The sequence below is a fragment of the Anser cygnoides genome, chromosome 4 (genome assembly GCF_040182565.1).
Source record: "Anser cygnoides isolate HZ-2024a breed goose chromosome 4, Taihu_goose_T2T_genome, whole genome shotgun sequence".
NCBI lineage: Eukaryota > Metazoa > Chordata > Aves > Anseriformes > Anatidae > Anser > Anser cygnoides.
In genome coordinates, this window is record NC_089876.1 from 33,580,272 (window position 1) to 33,597,701 (window position 17,430).

The 17,430-nt window shown below is 40.3% G+C and overlaps 1 long non-coding RNA gene across 1 annotated transcript; it reads right to left on the bottom strand.

The window, feature by feature from the left end:
• Window positions 1–70: 70 nt before the first annotated feature.
• LOC125184059 (uncharacterized) lies at window positions 71–16,215 on the bottom strand. The gene is made up of 4 exons (XR_007167322.2): window positions 15,819–16,215; window positions 13,410–13,572; window positions 10,191–10,327; window positions 71–231 (listed from the first exon to the last, which is right to left on the bottom strand). It is a non-coding gene; the product is annotated as an uncharacterized lncRNA (long non-coding RNA).
• Window positions 16,216–17,430: the final 1,215 nt, after the last annotated feature.

Consider the following 17,430-nt stretch of genomic DNA (forward strand, 5'->3'; position numbering starts at 1 on the left):
AGATAAACAGTGATGTTAAAACCTTCCACCCATCATCTGGTGGTTTTTCCCTTATGTGCTTACCACTCTGTGGAGTCCCTGTTTTGTGTAGAAGGACTTCATGCATTTCTTCCTCGGGCACGTGGAGATGGATGACAAAAACATCCCACCCCTTTGCTTCCCAGTATAAATTTATGGCTCTTAAATATTGAAGGTTGTGTTGTTTGGTTATGAGAGCAACTCTTCAGAAGTCTTTTCATGGTCAACAAATATTGATTGAAAAAAGAAAAGAAAAGAAAAAAAATTATCTCCACATTATCTCCATATCTCCACAATACATTTTCTTAAATCCTTAATATATATGTATATATTAATGTGCAATTATTTGGACTTAAGCAGAACTATTTTTAATTGTAGCATTTGATGATAATTTGACTTTAAGTAAGGTTGTACCCTAAGTGGGATTTGTAGTCATAAGATTCCTTCACTAGAAACAGGTGAAGAAATACATATTTGAGCATCAGAAACCAAAATCTGAATGGTGATGCTCAGAATAGGATGTTCTTTTCTACAAAGTGTAAATCCCAATGTTATGAGCTCAATTCTTCTGTCACCTACATGAGTTCTGATGGAAAGCATGTATCATTCTCAGGACAGCACGGTGCCAGCAAGTGATCTCTAGTTTTTGTACCCATGATGCATAGCTGAGATTTCACATAAAACTACATGAATAAAGTGGAAAAGAAACATTGCTTCAAAAAGTAAGAAAAGCTAAAGGAGATCTTAGCAGGCTGAAATCAGAGGGAAGAAGATGCTCTCAGGGCTGCTCTCTCGAGCCCTGATGCAATCCTAGAGACCACCCCAAGGTAGGTCAATGGGGATGGACCAGAGGCAGGACCCCAAAATGGTGGTTTACGTGCAGTCCTTGTAGCCTTTGTTTCCTGGCTGTTACTTCCGACAAATGCACTAGAAAAATAACTGAAAGAGGCAGGGAGAATGGTGGAAAAAGGAAAAGATAGCATTTTTTTTTACAAAATTTTGGCCCACATAGTGATAGTGGGGAGATGGAAAAATGTTCACGTCCCAACCTGACTGCACTCCATCTGTTTGCAACAAGATACTTAGTCCCTGTGTAAGCAGAGGGAAAAGGGATGGGCTATTTTATTGCACATTCATGTAGATTTTGAAAGGAGGAAACCAAGCAAGCTAAAATTAAATATAATTTTCTCTTTTTCCCCATAGACTCAGACTGGATGGATGCCAAACCACATTTCAGAGGGGTGAGAAAGACCCAACATCTGCTTCTGGTGTAACTGTTTGTATCTTCACTCTAGGAAAATTAGGTTTGAAATAATCTCAAATTGTCTGACACCTGTATCCTATTAGAAGTGACACATGGAAACACCTTCAGCATACTGAATTTAGCACCATGTCAACAGTTTAAAGTTAACCGGAAAAATTGGTAAAAATCATTGCTTCCCAGTTTCTGCTGAAACAGATCTGGTGTCTTTTCACAGGATCATACTGCAAGCTTGATCCATGAATGTAATGGGCTTTGAGCCCATAATTACAACATGGCTTGTGTCCCTGGCTGTGGCTTGAATTAAATTCAGCGTGCACCTCAGGGTGACTGGTGCACTGCATTTTGAGCCAAGGCTCGCTGGAGGCACACCTAAGGGCTGGGTGCCAGCCAGCAGCCAGGACATGGGTATGGAGTGGTTGCAAGGACAGTTTCTCTGAAGTTCGGCTGTGAATCTGAAGTTTAGCAACTTAAAGATATTAGAATAGTGAGCAGGTTGTATCTTATTTGTCTCAAGAAAGGGAGTTGTATTCCTGCTACAGAACATAAATTCTGCCATGGCATAAAGGTTCGCTTGTGTTTGGACACCAATAAAATCCAAAAGACTTCAGGATTCATGCATCTGGTCTTGCTATACCACGTGTGCACTTCCCTCAGTGCAGACTGCGATGTGCACGTAGTGCTTTACTTTAAATTCCCTTCCCCAACCTGTGTAACCTCCCATTTGCAAATGCCTCTCTTTTCAGAACAGATCTGGTGACCTTTTCCCAGATAATGCACTGATAGTAACTCTCAAGTTATTCTGAGAAGGACATTCATTAAAACTTATAAAACATTATGACTTCCATAAAAATTATACTACCTAAAAATAAAGTATCTGTTACTAAAAACATGTGTCTTCCCATTCATCTTTAGATACATTCCCCCCCTTTTTTTTTTTTGAGAACTTTGAAACTTTTTCTTGAGAGATTGTTTTTAAAAGTTTGTCTGAGAGTAAGGAAAACTGCTCTCTTTTTAGATAGCATTGTTTTTCAGTAGATCTGTATTTTCAGTGAGCACTGCCTAGAGTCAAGAAAGCAGGAAAAACATTGGTCTTGATCATTTTTCTCTCAAGTTCCTGCCCATTCTTTGACACCATGTGAACAGTTGTTTTATCACCAAAATAGTTGTGACAGGCAAAGAGGATATTTACAGTAACACAAGCAGGTCAAAGACGCTTTCAGGAGTTGGAAAACAACAAATTAATTTTTGGAAGTGTAAGCAGAGGGCTCATACTGTGGTTTGTCAGCTGCTAGACATGATGCTGGACAGGAAGAGGGTCCTGCCCCAACAGTACCAAGGCTGCAGGGCTGATGGAGAAGAAAAATAACATCACCAGCCAACAAAAACATGTTAAAAGTAGAAAAATGGGGTAATAATGGAAGGAGAGACCAATAACATTGAACTGTTTTCTAGAGAGAGGAAAGCACATGGGACCCTAGAAGAAGACAAGGGTGTCAGGATAAGTTTAGGCTTCTTTAACCCCAGGAGCATCCAAGTGGTCTTCCAGTATGGAGTAGCAGTGGTGGCACTAACAAAGGCCAATATTTAATACTTTGCATGCACCTACAACTGAAAAATATCAAGGAAAATCTGGAGCACAATGAAACCTAGCTGTGATGAAGTTTATTCTGAGGAAACAGCTTCAGTGCCACGAACTGGTTTTGGATCCCAAGGCATTACTTAGTTAAAACTTCCAGCTTACGAGAAAAAGCTATGACTAGACCCATGTAAGTTTCCCAGGAAAGAAAATGATTAATTGCCGTAACTGAAATGTGTGTGTACATTGGAAGAACAGCTTGAAAGCAACACAATTTTGAATGAAGGAAGCTTACAGCTACATATTGGAAACAGCCTTCCAAAAAGGGATGTTAGACGGTAGGACACTTTCCCAAGAAGGATGCTACAAATCACATCCTTGAGTTATTAAATGACAGCAACAGTCTGAAGGGAACAGTATAGGACAGGCAGTAATTCTTCATTATGAATGCCTGATCAGAGGATTTCTGTTTCTAAAGTATTTTTGCCTATTAACGAAATAGATGAGAAAAAATAAGGGTGCCTTGTAAACAGCTGCTGTACTTCAGGTCCACAAAAAGTCTTCAAATGACAAGGTGCCAACATGAATTTAATAAGCCTGCTCTTCCTGTATTCTGGTCATGTCCCAGATGAGGCTCAACTGGGATATGGATGCAGAGTACTGCTATTTGTGAGTGCAAATACAGATCCCATCCAAATATCTAGATGAGATGTCCTCTTCCCCATGGGCAGCTTGGCTTCTGAGACAGACTTTAGCTGCTGACAAAGACCCTCCTGCACACCCCACAACCTTTTTATCCAGACCAAGGGCTCTGCAAAGAGCAGAATGGACAGATACACATTTGTGAGTGCAAACATGAGCTGTGAAACTCCCAGCTGAAACGCCATCACAGTCTCCTCACCTATCCCAGATCTTGCCTTTGAGCATTCAGAAGTTAGTTTTTCATTGATACTTCTCATTTTAAATGCGTAAAGCCTTATGCTTCAAAGGCTTAGCAAGTTTTTGCTCTTCAAGAAATAGCCAGTCTTGGTTGTTCCTGATTGGACCTCATTATCATACTTGACATGTGAAACAAAATAACAGGTAATAAATTCAGATAAAAACCGTACATTGGTCCCTGAGGAAGTACACCATTCTTTTAAAGATGAGCAATGTGGTCTTAAACCAGCATTTGCAGCTCCCATTCAGAACTATAATAACACAAGGATCTGATGATCATTTTCTGGAGAATAAACGTTCAGGTTCACGAAAGTGGAGCTTCCTGCAAGAGCCTGATCAGCAGCTGATAACATCACCTGGCTTGAACAAGAACAGCCTAGGGACTGTGCTGTGACAGAGGAACATACACCAGCTGGAAACCTGTGCACAGGAGGTACTGGCTTTGGTTACCTTCGTCAGCAGCACCAACCTTCCTCATGCTTACCAAGGCCACCAAATACAGCTCAGAGAATTAATAGAAAGCTACAGCAGAAATGCAGATTTTTTCCTCATTTCACTGTTCCATATGTTAAAGACAGAGTGTGTTTCCATCAGATGGTCTTCAGGAGACATGAGCTGCTTCCTGACCTCCAGCCCACCCAGATCCCCCGGGGGTGACAGGCGGCAGCTGGTGTCCAGTGCTGCGGTGCCACCCTGCCCACCTGGGGGACCTGCAGTGATGGCAGCCAGAGAGAAGCGAACACAGAAGGTCAGTGCACCGCTTGTGCAGGAGCATCTGGACCCCAGCTGGGGCACTGGCACTGTTCTGGGTTTCTCCAGGCACCTCATCCTCCTTCAGGACCTATCCATAAGTGATTTTACCTTTAACAACGTAACATGTATATAGCAATGGTAGGTTAGGCAGAGCTAGAGCATCCTCCCTTGTGAAACTTCTCTGAAGGTCAAAGTGATATTATGGAATGCAATAGTATTGAAAAATCCATAATACTCTTCCCAAGATGAGTATCTCTCTCATCTTTCTAAATATTTGCACTTCCGTATTGTTAGTTGTAGGTGTTCAGCAAAACAATAATTAACAAATAGAGGAACATGGTGACAAACAGGAAACAATGAGCTTAAAGGTGGCTAGATATGACAGACTGCTACACCAGTACTCCAGTATGCATGTGTAGCTAATTACAGTGTGGGATTCAAGATGCTAACGACTGAGTGGAAGGATGCCAAAATAATCTTTTAAGCCATAAACAGAACTTCACATTTAGGGAGACTTCCTGAAAGAAAGGAACCCATTTCCTCTGGAAATACTTGTTAATAGCGAGTCTTACAAAGTTATATGCATCTACAGATCCTACAGCATACATATTATGAACAGACTAATCAAATTATTTTGCTTTTTCCACTCTTGGATATCTACAAACAAAAGCTGTGAATTTTCGTGGTTTGTTGTGTAATGGTCTTGCATTTCTTAAGCCTGGGAACTGCTTGAAGGATTTGATAACGCTCACTTCAGTTCCCAGAAGGCTCATGACAAAGCATGACACAGAAGGGGAGGGAAATACTGTTCTGCATCATAAATGGAATAGGAGACCAAAACCCAAATTAGATGCAAATATCAATTTTATAATGTTGAAGAACAGGCTTGCAATCTCTATCAGAGCCAACATTACTTAAAATCATTTATTAATGATTTAGCATAAGCAGTGAAGAAGCCCAGCCTGCAAGAGGAACTGCTCTTGGTGTTTGTGAAGGATCCACAGGGACTGGGAAGAATTTCATAAAAATTTAATGTGTGTCCAAAAAAGGGTCACAACCTTTAGTAAGTTTTCTACAGCAACATCCCCACCATTAATTTAAAGTCTTCAGGTATATATGTTGCTTTTATCACCACACAGTCCGTTTACTGCTTTGTTTAATCACAGAGTTATAGCACAATTAAAAAACAGTAACAATCTCCCCCAGAAGAACAACCAGCCAACAAGTAGACTGCAAATGTGGTGTCACAGCTGAGAAATGGGATAGCTCATGCCAAGCACTCCATTGGCATTGCCACACCGCTGCCAGACCTGGGTGAACTGCTGGGGACTGCTTGTTGGCCTTGTGTCTTTTTTCATGCAACCATATTGCTCTTCAAAAAATGATATGAAAAGGATCTGCTACATATACACGAGTGTGTTAAAGGTATATGCTATGCAATATTTTATATTTTCAAAAGGCTCGTAAAATGTGACCCTGCTTATCAGTTCTTAGCTGAGGGAATGTTTTCATACACATTTCTAGAGGACTGAAAATGCCCGTTTAAATAGAAATGCTGGCTGATTGAGAAAAATGCAAGAGAAAACGTCACAGCTATCTTTCAATGACATGCATAGTAAATGTGAATGGGCATTTTACAGACATTTAGGCCTACTTATATTTTGTCTTAATACAAAGTAGACTATCACTTCTAATTTATTGGCTTAACAAGAAATAGACTGCTATGGTCAAAGTCACCTTAAATGTTTTAAAATCAAGTATTGACCATTTTCTCTCCTCAATCATATTAACTACCTCATACATCAAAACCACCCTTTAGCTGCATTCAGAGATGGTCCAAATGCATAAAAACACAACTTAGAAAAGGAACTTTCTAAAAGACTGAAATATGCTAAACTGAAGCAAGTTTCCTCCTCCCTGGTGCCGTTATGCTTTGGAAATGCTATGCAGTTCATCTCACAAAAAATCATCAACATTGAAAAATAAAAGGGTTGTTCACTCCATACTTTCCATGGAAAATATTTATGGCAACATAATTGTGGAGCAAAATGCAAGCAGACTGAAGTGCAGAAGTAATGGACTTTGTCAACAGTATTGACTGATTTTTTTGTAATTTGCTTTCTGTAAGGCTCAGATTAAAACAACCAGTCCTGCTCAGTAACCCAATAAATGCTCAGTGCCACTCAGAGTAGCGCCAGTTTGAACTCACTAAGTGGAATTTTGAGACTTGTTCCCTGAGTTTCTTCAAACAATAAGCATGTCTGAGTATGATTATACTTTACCAACCAAGCACTTGCTTGGTTTTCACACAATATACTTGGTTCATATTTGTCTGGCATAAGTTACCCACCAATTCTGAGAAACTTGACCACAATGTGTTATCACCAGTGGAGATTTTTCTCCACTGCACATGCAATGCAACTTTTTTCTGAGAAAATTTGGTTTTGTTGCTTTCAGACACAATTTGAAGACAGATTGCTTATACACTGACAATATGACCAAATATTGATGTTGGTGTTATTTGGATACCAATCCCATAGCATATTGCATCTATCAAACAATTACCTTGTCACTAGCTTTTGAAAGTCTTGAAATACGTATATGCACAACCAGCTTTGTTGGTACGTCATTCCCCACGTGAATAACTTGCAGCTGGGAAAATAATAACCTAATTTGTACCTTGTTGGGCGACAAGATGCTCTGACTATTCATTATGCAGAGGAAAGACAGACTTCTGAAAGTATTTTTGCTGATTCTCTATGCTTCCAGTAGATTTTTAATTGCCCTCCAAACCACAGATTTCTTCCCTGAACATATAATATTGAATTTATTCTGAGTTTTTCTATTGTCCTCAGATGAAACAGGATTGAGCTGAAATTCAGCACAGAACCGGCTGCTTAGGTAGGTCTGCAGCCCCAGTTTACTGAAACCCTAGTTAAAGTCCTGTCTTTGGCTCCGGTATTTCTAAACTGCATAGATTATTATAGCATTCAAAAAGCACTCAGGAAAAAGGCTTACATGTTTTAAAATAAACAAACAGTTTTCTTTAGCTGCTAAAGAAATCAAGAAAAAAATGTGCCCTCTTTCTGCCCTTTCTCTCCTTTTCTGGAACACATTTTGAAAGAACCATTTCAAGTATATTGTGGTTACTATTTTTCACATGCATACCTGCATTCTTAGCATGGTTTAGAGTCAGAAATTTCACAAGATTTCTTTACAGAACAGATCAAAATATCTCACATATGAATTGAAAGAAAATTATCCACCAAGGAGCTGAAATCCCTAAATTTCTCACTTGAAGCCAATTGTAACCATTCACCTAACAGTTAACAGATCCAAATGGACCCCAAAAGCTGTGCCGCAGCAGACAACAAGTCAAGGTTTGATACTACCCTGCAGACTGTGGTTGAGCAGTGGCACGGGGACTCTCGGCAGCACCACGGACAGAATTACATCATTTCCATTTACAAATAGTATCATACAATCATTCAAGTTGGAAAAGACTCATAAGATCATCAAGTCCAACCATACCTTGGTCCCGGCCCAAGGCGTTCAACTATGTGCTTATATCTAGGCACACTTGTAGACCATGCAATGCTGAAGAAATTTACTGTCAATTTACATACAATTACTGAAGAAATACTCTACTGTGAGATTCACCCCCCACATCTCTATATCCTTCTCTTTACCTTTTGTAACATAAAGGTCTAAACACCCTATATTTACTGAAATAGAATGACTATTTTTTTTACTATGGTCTTATAGAAAATCATTATCATTATCACCACACTAAATAAACATAACAGCTGAGCAAGAGAAACCCACCAATGACATGGAACTAATTCCTTCACTTTTACTCTGTCTTTTATTCTCCTTCTATGACAAAGAGACGCGCTTGGTGGATGAGGGACAGGCGGTGGATGTGGTCTACCTTGACCTCAGTAAGGCTTTTCACACCATTTCCCACAGCATTCTCCTTGGGAAACTGGCTGCTCGTGGCTTGGACTAGTGTACGCTTCATTGGGTTAGAAACTGGCTAGGTAGCCGGGCCCAAAGAGTTGTGGTGAATGGAGTTAAATCCAGTTGGAGGCCGGTCACTAGTGGAGTCCCCCAGGGCTCAGTACTGTGGCCAGTTCTCTTTAATATCTTTATCGGTGACCTGGATGAGGGGATCGAGTGCACCCTCAGTAAGCTTGCAGACGACACCAAGTTAGGTGCGTGTGTCGGTCTGCTCGAGGGTAGGAAAGCTCTGCAGGAGGATCTGGATAGGCTGGAGCGATGGGCTGAGGCCAACTGTATGAGGTTCAACAAGGCCAAGTGCCGGGTCCTGCACCTGGGTCACAACAACCCCAAGCAGTGCTACAGGCTGGGAGATGAGTGGTTGGAAAGCTGCCTGGCAGAGAAGGACCTGGGAGTACTGGTTGATAGGCAGCTGAATATGAGCCAGCAGTGTGCTCAGGTGGCCAAGAAGGCCAACAGCATCCTGGCTTGCATAAGAAACAGTGGGGCCAGTAGGACTAGGGAAGTGATTGTCCCCCTGTACTCGGCTCTGGTGAGGCCGCACCTCGAGTACTGTGTTCAGTTTTGGGCCCCTCGCTACAAGAAGGACGTCGAGGTGCTCGAGCGAGTCCAGAGAAGGGCGACGAAGCTGGTGAGGGGCCTGGAGAACAAGTCTCATGAGGAGCGTCTGAGGGAGCTGGGGTTGTTCAGCCTGGAGAAGAGGAGGCTCAGGGGTGACCTTATTGCTCTCTACATGTACCTTAAAGGAGGCTGTAGCGAGGTGGGGGTTGGCTATTCTCCCACGTGCCTGGTGACAGGACGAGGGGGAATGGGCTAAAGTTGTGCAAGGGGAGGTTTAGGTTGGATATGAGGAAGAACTTCTTTACTGAAAGGGTTGTTAGGCATTGGAATGGGTTGCCCAGGGAAGTGGTTGAATCTCCATCCCTGGAGGTCTTTAAAAGACGTTTAGATTTAGAGCTTAGTGGAGGTTTAGTGGAGGACTTGGTAGTGTTAGGTCAGAGGTTGGACTAGGTGATCTTGGAGGTCTCTTCCAACCTAGATGATTCTGTGATTCTGTTTGGAACAAGGATTCTACTCCTCAGTAACCTGTGAAGTAGCCTATGTTAACGTGCCATTGTAGTTAGCAATAACAGCCAAAACATTAGGAACAGCATAAAATAATGTGCTATATTATAATGTGTTTTGAGAGAGGCTGTAAAGTTGCTGCTTTCTACAGCTTGTCAGGATTTAAAAAGGGGAAAATAACTTTTTACTGTGTTTGTTACCACACCAAGAATACTGTTTTTCTAGTGATTTACCCAAATTTTGGCACCAGAGGGAATGACACTCTCTTAAGTCAGCTATCTTGTATTTACAAAAGAGAGTGAAGGAATACAGATGAAGGGCTCTGTGAAGCCTAATTACAATGATGGTTTCTAATGTTGCAGCAATTTCACGAGACTGAATTTAGATGAACTTTCAGATGCAAGCAGTTAAAAACAGCTCTGGGGTCTCCAGTCTGCAACCTTGACTCCAGTAGCTAGTTGGATTGCACTGGGAGATAACAGATTGACATTATTACTGGTCGTGGCCAAATGCTGTTGGTACAGTGCTCAAGGTCACTCCCGGCTCTCAGTTTACCTCTGCATGTGCTGGATGATCTACAGCAGCACTCAGCCGCGCTGATGGGTTCATCGTTCTCTAAAGGCAGTGACCAATGTTGAGCAGCTGGCTGAAAGGCTGTTTGATCTTCCCACTGCTTTGCAGGCAATACCACACTGCTCAGGAATATAAAAGAAAAAAAAAAAAACACTATTGAAAAGATTTATCAGCAAATGTTGTAGAGCCATGCTTGACCTCCAATATCTTCTCTTGTTCCCCAAAGGCAACACGTGTAAGGTATTTCCTGTCTTTCATGTTACTGACTGGAATGCATCATGAAGTCCAAATGTGCAACCTGCTGTCTGGTTTAGTCATTAGGCATGATTTTCTTTGTCTCTTGATTAGAGCTGCAGCCAATTGTTCACTGTTGTAATGCATAACCTTTTTTTTTATTATTATTATTATTTATTATTCCATCATGCCCCTGAACAAATAGCTAACTTAACCAGCCAGGCTGAAAGCTGAAATTCTCTCATCAGCCAAAGCTGCCGTGTCTTATGCTATCTTATTTTCACATCAGCACATAACACTTCGCTCTAGACCACCAAAACAGAGTAAATAGCCTCCACCTATAATTCAAGGGCCAAATTCAACTGTTATTGAAAAATAATTAAAAGCAACACATAGATTTCAAAAGAGATGATCAGACCCCACACCTATCTGACTGCATGTGAATGTTGGAGTTTAATGGCTGCGACCTGGCTTGACATTCATGGATTTCTCAGTAACATCCATTCATTGAGGGTGTATTTTTCTAAAATGATGTCCCCTCTGCAGAGATATGCCATAAATTATGAAATTAAGCTGTTGTGTTATCTTCTCCAGCTGCAGAATATTGGAATATTGTTCACAAAACAGTTACTTGGTATTTTAACCTCTGACCACCTTCAAAGTCAACTGACAACAATTTACAATGGTAGTAAAACATACATAAAGAGAGTAAAATACCAGCCTTGTTATGTTTTGATCCCAGTAGACAATATACAAGTACTGGTCATGCCCTTGCTCTACTGACATTATATATATACATTCAATAAATGTCTTTAAAATGAAAGAAAACCCTAGAATCTCCTGTCATATTTATAATTCAAAAATCTTCTGAAGTAGTAATGTTAAAAATCTTCTGCAATAGTAACATTATGTCAGGGAAAAAAAAAAAAGGAACTAAGAATGTGCACAGGCCAAACTGATAGCTAATTTGAAAACTAGATCAGTGAGAAGAATCTCACCCTGACAGTGCTCTGGAGAAAAACCAGAAAGAGACTTGTGGGGCTGTTCTCTAATTTCAATAGTAAAAGTTAATTCCACAAACAGCAAAATTAGCAAAGCTTGATTTCCTTTCTATTTTTGCCCTTTGTTTCCTAAATCTCCTTCCAGAGCAATAACCCTGACCATCTGCTCTTCCTGCAATAGTCCTGGTGGTGGATACCTGCAGCATTGGTCTGGAGCTGGAGATGCGGTCTGGCCCAACAGCTCCTGTCAAACCCTCGACGTAAAGGATGATTTCTGACAGTGCTTCTGTCAGTGCTGGCAATAACACGAATCTTTTCGTTCCATCCAGCTCCCAGTGCTCAGAGACGTCCATAGGCAATTAAGGTGATTAAAGCCCATCTCAAATTTGGTCGGAGTTGCTGACCCATCTCCAAGATTGATAAAGGGCTGGCATGCGAGATTACAAGCAGCCCACTCCTCTCATTCAGCACAAATGGCCAGCCTCCCAGCATTAGAAGTAAAACAGGCTTTGACCACATTGCACTAAAAGCTCAGCAGCAATTTTGTAAATTATAAAGGAATTTCATATTTTCTTGTATACGTATGTTTGACATCAGCCATTGCAAGCAAGTTGAAAGACATAGAGGTTAACTCATCCATTCTGCAAACACAATTGTGTCATTCTTCTGTGTCCCATCTTGGAACTCAGAGACCGGCTTTGTTGTTTTGATTTGTTTGGAATCACAAGACAGAAAACTGACAGAGATACATTCCGAAAGCTAAGAATATCTGCCAGTTTTCTCTTTCAGTTAAAAACCTTGGCCTGAAGGGAGGAAAAACATTGAATTCAATTATTCTACAACAGCAGGAGTTTCTGTCTTTCCCTTTCAGGAAAAGTTGAAAGATCTCAGACATGAATCATCTCCTTGGAAGAAAAGGATGGGATATTACAATAATTTTTGCCCAAGGACTTCACCAAGAGGACTTCACTTTAATGGAAAGTGCCTGCTCATGCCATGCATCTCTCAGCTCCCTATTTCCAGCCTTTCCCTGACCATACCCATTTCCTTTGTAAGGCATGAGCTCTGGTGGAGTAGGGATGTGAAAGCAGTTTATACTGCTGTGTTCCCAGCTGCGGGCAGCGCTGTGCAGTTCAGTCCCTCAGCTGTAGAGCACAGGATGATAGCCTAAGTTATTCTATTGGAAATTACTTTCCTTATAGCTTGAAGTAATTAAGTGACTCTCATTACCTGTTTAAGCCATGGATTTTCTCGTTAATTTTAAACATACTAAATAGATAATTTGGGTAAAGATATTGTAGTAAAATTACAAACATCTTTAAAGCAAGAAGGTCTGTGCTATGAGGCATTTTCCTCTAATTCAGTCCATTAAAATCATCTGAATACAACCAATAGGACAATAAGATCTGCTTGACTGACAGACAAGATAGTCTCTCTCTACTAACAGAAATTATTTAGCTACTTCATGATTCAGGGAAATTTGCATTGCTATCAGTCACATTAGTTGTTTATAAAGCTTTGTGTAACGTTAAACCAAAACCAAAAGCCAATAAACAAACAAAAAAGCACATCTCCAGCACTTTAGGTGATATGGCAAATCATCATCATCTTCCAATACTACAAAGGCTACTTCTAGTATATGAGTGATAAAAGGTCCAGAACTGGGAGTGCGGGTTGGAGCCCCAATGTTTGGTTCTGGCATTGCCACCAGGAAAATTTGTAGTGTCCCTTAACCATATGTATAGTTTGTTTGTTTACTTGCTAAGTACAATCAAATCGTGTGTCTTTTTCTTTAATACCCTTCTCACTTTCTGTGAGTTATATCTCAGTTTGGGTTACAAATGCCAATTTTGATTTCATCCAAATGAGATCTGAAATGCCGCAGAAGATGTGTATTTAACACTTTACATTTAATTTAAACAAGCATCTATACACATTCCAGATACTGTATTAAAACCTTACTTACATTAAGCAGCATCAGGTCTTGTTCACTGAAGAAGGGAATACAGCTTTTCCAAACTTTGAGGTTGATCTGCCAAATCCTCACATGTCAAACCTCAACCACAGATATTAGGGGTAGACATTGTGGTTCACCTCTTTGCTTGTCCATTTTGAACATCTGTGTAAATCTGCAAACAAATTTCATGATCACTGGTAAGTTACAGCCCCAAATTTACAGTTGTTACCTGACAGATATCCAAAGAGCAGAGGTAGGAATGCAACTTAATCTGGCAACATCCAGACCCCTCTAAAAATAACCAGACCTACAAAAATATATACATCTAAGTCACTTTGCTAATTAATGTGTAAGCAAATGTCACTCCAGATAAACAACATCTGAAGGGCAAGATAGATGACTGCAAAAAATAAACAAGAGCAATTTGACAAGACCAAATCAATACTGACCAAAGCAGCCAGAAGTGAGAGCAGCAGTTTAAAGAAGAGACGATCTGTGGAGGCTAACCAATAATACTTTATGTTTTGGTTTATTTTAGGCATGTCTTACAGAGCCCATTGGCAATGTTTCTCTGTAATTTTGTCAAAAATCAAGATAAGTTTGAAGATAAAAGTGAAAATGATTCATAGGATCTTGGACGGTAGTGACAGGGCAGACTCAAAGACATTAACACTAATGTGTATTTTGGGGACCTTGGAGCAAAACTAATGTCTCTCTTCTATAAATTGCATAATTTGCATGAATTACTCAGTGCCCACAGACTAAAGCAAATTTGCTAAAGAAAAGAAATATTCCTATTCTTCCTTTTGTCAATGAAAGAAATGGGACTGTGCTGAGGGAAAAATAAGACTGGCACATTAAAAAATCATAGTTAAGAAAAGAACTACTGGTCAGATTGCAACTCATGTGTGATTCATTCAACTGCCTGTAACTATGAGACTGGCACCATATAAATTCACAGCTTTTCAGAAGTATGAAACTTGCTCCCTATTCATCTTTGCCACCATCTAAAGAATTAAGAGAGTGGCTGGCAATGAAGAACAAATTAATCATGTTTATTGTGACAACCATGACTGTTATAAAACAGATACTCTTACAACACATGCTAACCTCCCCCCCACTATTTTTTTTTCTTCATTCAAAACCTGTTGAACATTCAGTTCAAGCCCCCTGAGATTTATGTCTAGAAGACCAGTGATGCCAGGAAGAAATCTGTTTCAGGTACGTGCAACAGAAGATGCTTGCAATACGCTAGTTGCATATATGTATCTAGATGTACCTTTGTTCTCAAACCTGAAGTCATTCAGTTATTTCTTTAAAAATGTCTTTGAACAGTCTTCAGAAATAACCAGCTGTGTGGAAAAAAATATCTAAGTGAAAGATATTTATCTTTAATTTAGTTCTATATTTGATTCTTATCTGAATATTTACTTTTTACAGTGGAAATGGCTAAGGACAGGGAGTGACTAGCAAATTTCTGAACCAAGGTCAGCCCAAACACAGTAAATGTGAAATTCTTGTCAAAACTAATATTTAAGGTTTTCAAGTGTGCTTAACAAAGAGTACAAAAGGAACGTCTTTAGAATAATGTGGATGGACAATAATAGGAAGGCTTTGGAGTATGAAGGATTCCTGACACATATACTCTTCTCCTGGAAGCAGCTCCTTGCTGGTCATTGGGAAGTGTTAGCAATCTTCATTCCAAAAGACATTAGTAGAAGAAGGGCTGCAGGCCCCCCTTCCTTTCCCTGCACCCAAGCACGGGTCAGGGAAGGGAAGGGGTGTCTGCAGCCCTTCTTCCACTAATCATGTTCCGGCTCCATCACCACTGCCCCACAGGACATCACAGCATCAATGAAAGTTCCTCAACTAGAACCACCCCATCCTGGCAAAGATAAAGGGCTACTATCATCTGGCATCACTCAATCTAGGCCACAACAGACAGATGCAGCCTAATTTCTTAGTCTTTTCACACTCCCATTATACCATATTTCTCCAAGGTTAAGGAGCAATTAGCTGTGCTACCACATGGGTTACACCTTCAAGCATTTAAGAAATGTAGGCAATTTAATACTGACTGCTGCAGTTGGTCATTTTGAAAAGATCTGCCATAGCAACTATATGATGATAAAAATATTTGTCTGCCCAGTGCTTCAGATATCACAGGCAGGTAAGTGAATACAAATTTTGGGAGTGAGAAAGCAAAGTCAGTACAGAAAACCAGGTGCTGTACACTGGAATCACAAGGCTAAATCACAGCTGCTTCATTACTGGCATCGCACTTCACGGTCTGTCAGAAGAGTCTGTTATACGAGGTAAGTGTCAGGGATCCAGTCTCCTAATTATTCTTCCACTGCCCCGTTCATGAAATTCTTTTAGAGCTAAAAGCATAACCTGTCTTGATTTGTTTCCACTCACCTTTAGCGAGATGTCTTATGCTCACAAGGTCCACCATGAAGCAATTGGGCAGCTGCAGTCATGCTAAAAAATGCAAGGAGGGTAACAATGTTATTCTGTCATTTGCTCCTTCATAACCATCAGCAGGCCGGCTATGTTTTATGCATCAGACATCTGATTTGCTGTAACACTCAAATAAGGATAACAAGCAGGTTTTCTGGAGCACAATGAACACTGCAGCTTTACTGAAGACTCATGAAGATGGAGACAATTGAAAAGAAGGTGCAGAGGAGAATCTTAAAATCTCTTCCTAAGCCCATCAGTAGGCTTTATGCCAGGTACTACATTAAATTCAAATTTACTACCTATAGTAGTGAAAATATTGCCTTTAGGCAAACTTCCTACAAATCAGAGAAAGCTTCATGAAGCAAGGACTCTCACCACTAAATGTTTTATATGCACCTTTCTGCTGAAGGTACTAAAGAGGACTCAGTCTGACAGCCAGGATATTGGAAAGCAATGAAGTTTTGAAGTGAGGTGACTGAAGAAAACTCTCTCTCTAAATGTTAAAACTAAATAATTCTCACTTGCATAGAGAAAGAGAAGCAGAGGCCTAAAGTAAATATTTGAGTCATCTGATGCACATACTGTAACAGCAACTCATTAGGTATCTGCTAATTACAGCTTTGAAAGATGCCATGGAGTGACACAAGGCAGCCCTAGATGTATTTAGTTAGTTTTACAACTGAAGAGCCTGAGAAACCCTTGGGTTCTTTGCTAGAGTCAACAGCTTCAACAAAGAGCTTCTCCATTAATTACAACCACATCTTGTCCTTTTTTATATATGAGAAACACCACAATCTTATAAAGCCTATAAAACAGCCATTGTCATTTAGGGATGCTATTAATCAAGGCATTCGCATGCGTTTTCCCTTCATAGCTCCCTTGCCTAGATTTCGGTGTAACAGCTCATTGGTTTTTAACTAAAAGCAGAACAGCCATGTGCAGCCATTGTAGGAGGCTCAGGGTTTTGACTCCAGTGCTCTGAATGCTTAGCTCTGATCCTGCTTCCAAGTGGAGACCCTGAAGTGTCTGCAGGCACTATAATGATCAATCTGACAAAAAGGATTGAAAATATATACTTCATTCTGAAAGCAACTTGCACGTTTTTCCTTCCCTCCTTCTCCATTCCCAGAAAACCACTGCAAGAAGTAGGAAGGAAATGGAACTCTTTTTGCACTGTATACCAAACAAGTTGTTTTCCTTCAAGGAACAAGACAAACTCTGAGGCAGTAGAAAACAGGTAGAAAGAAGGAAAGATGGTGCTTCAGAGTGAAAATGGTAGAGTGCTTCAAGGGATGGCTTTTTAGAATCTATCCTAGATTCAGGACTATTAAATATATTTATTAATGTCCCACATGATGGAATAGAGAGTATTTGGAGTCAACATGAATCTGGGAGGACACGTGGGGGACCACAGGATTAGCACAAAGAGCAGATCAAATGGAGATGTGATCTCAAAGAATAAGGACACATCATCTGATGGCACCCTTACAAGGCTATTGTGTACTTCAGGATATTAAACTGTGCCAATACAGGCCAGACTACTTCAGAGCAATTCCTTAGAAGTTGA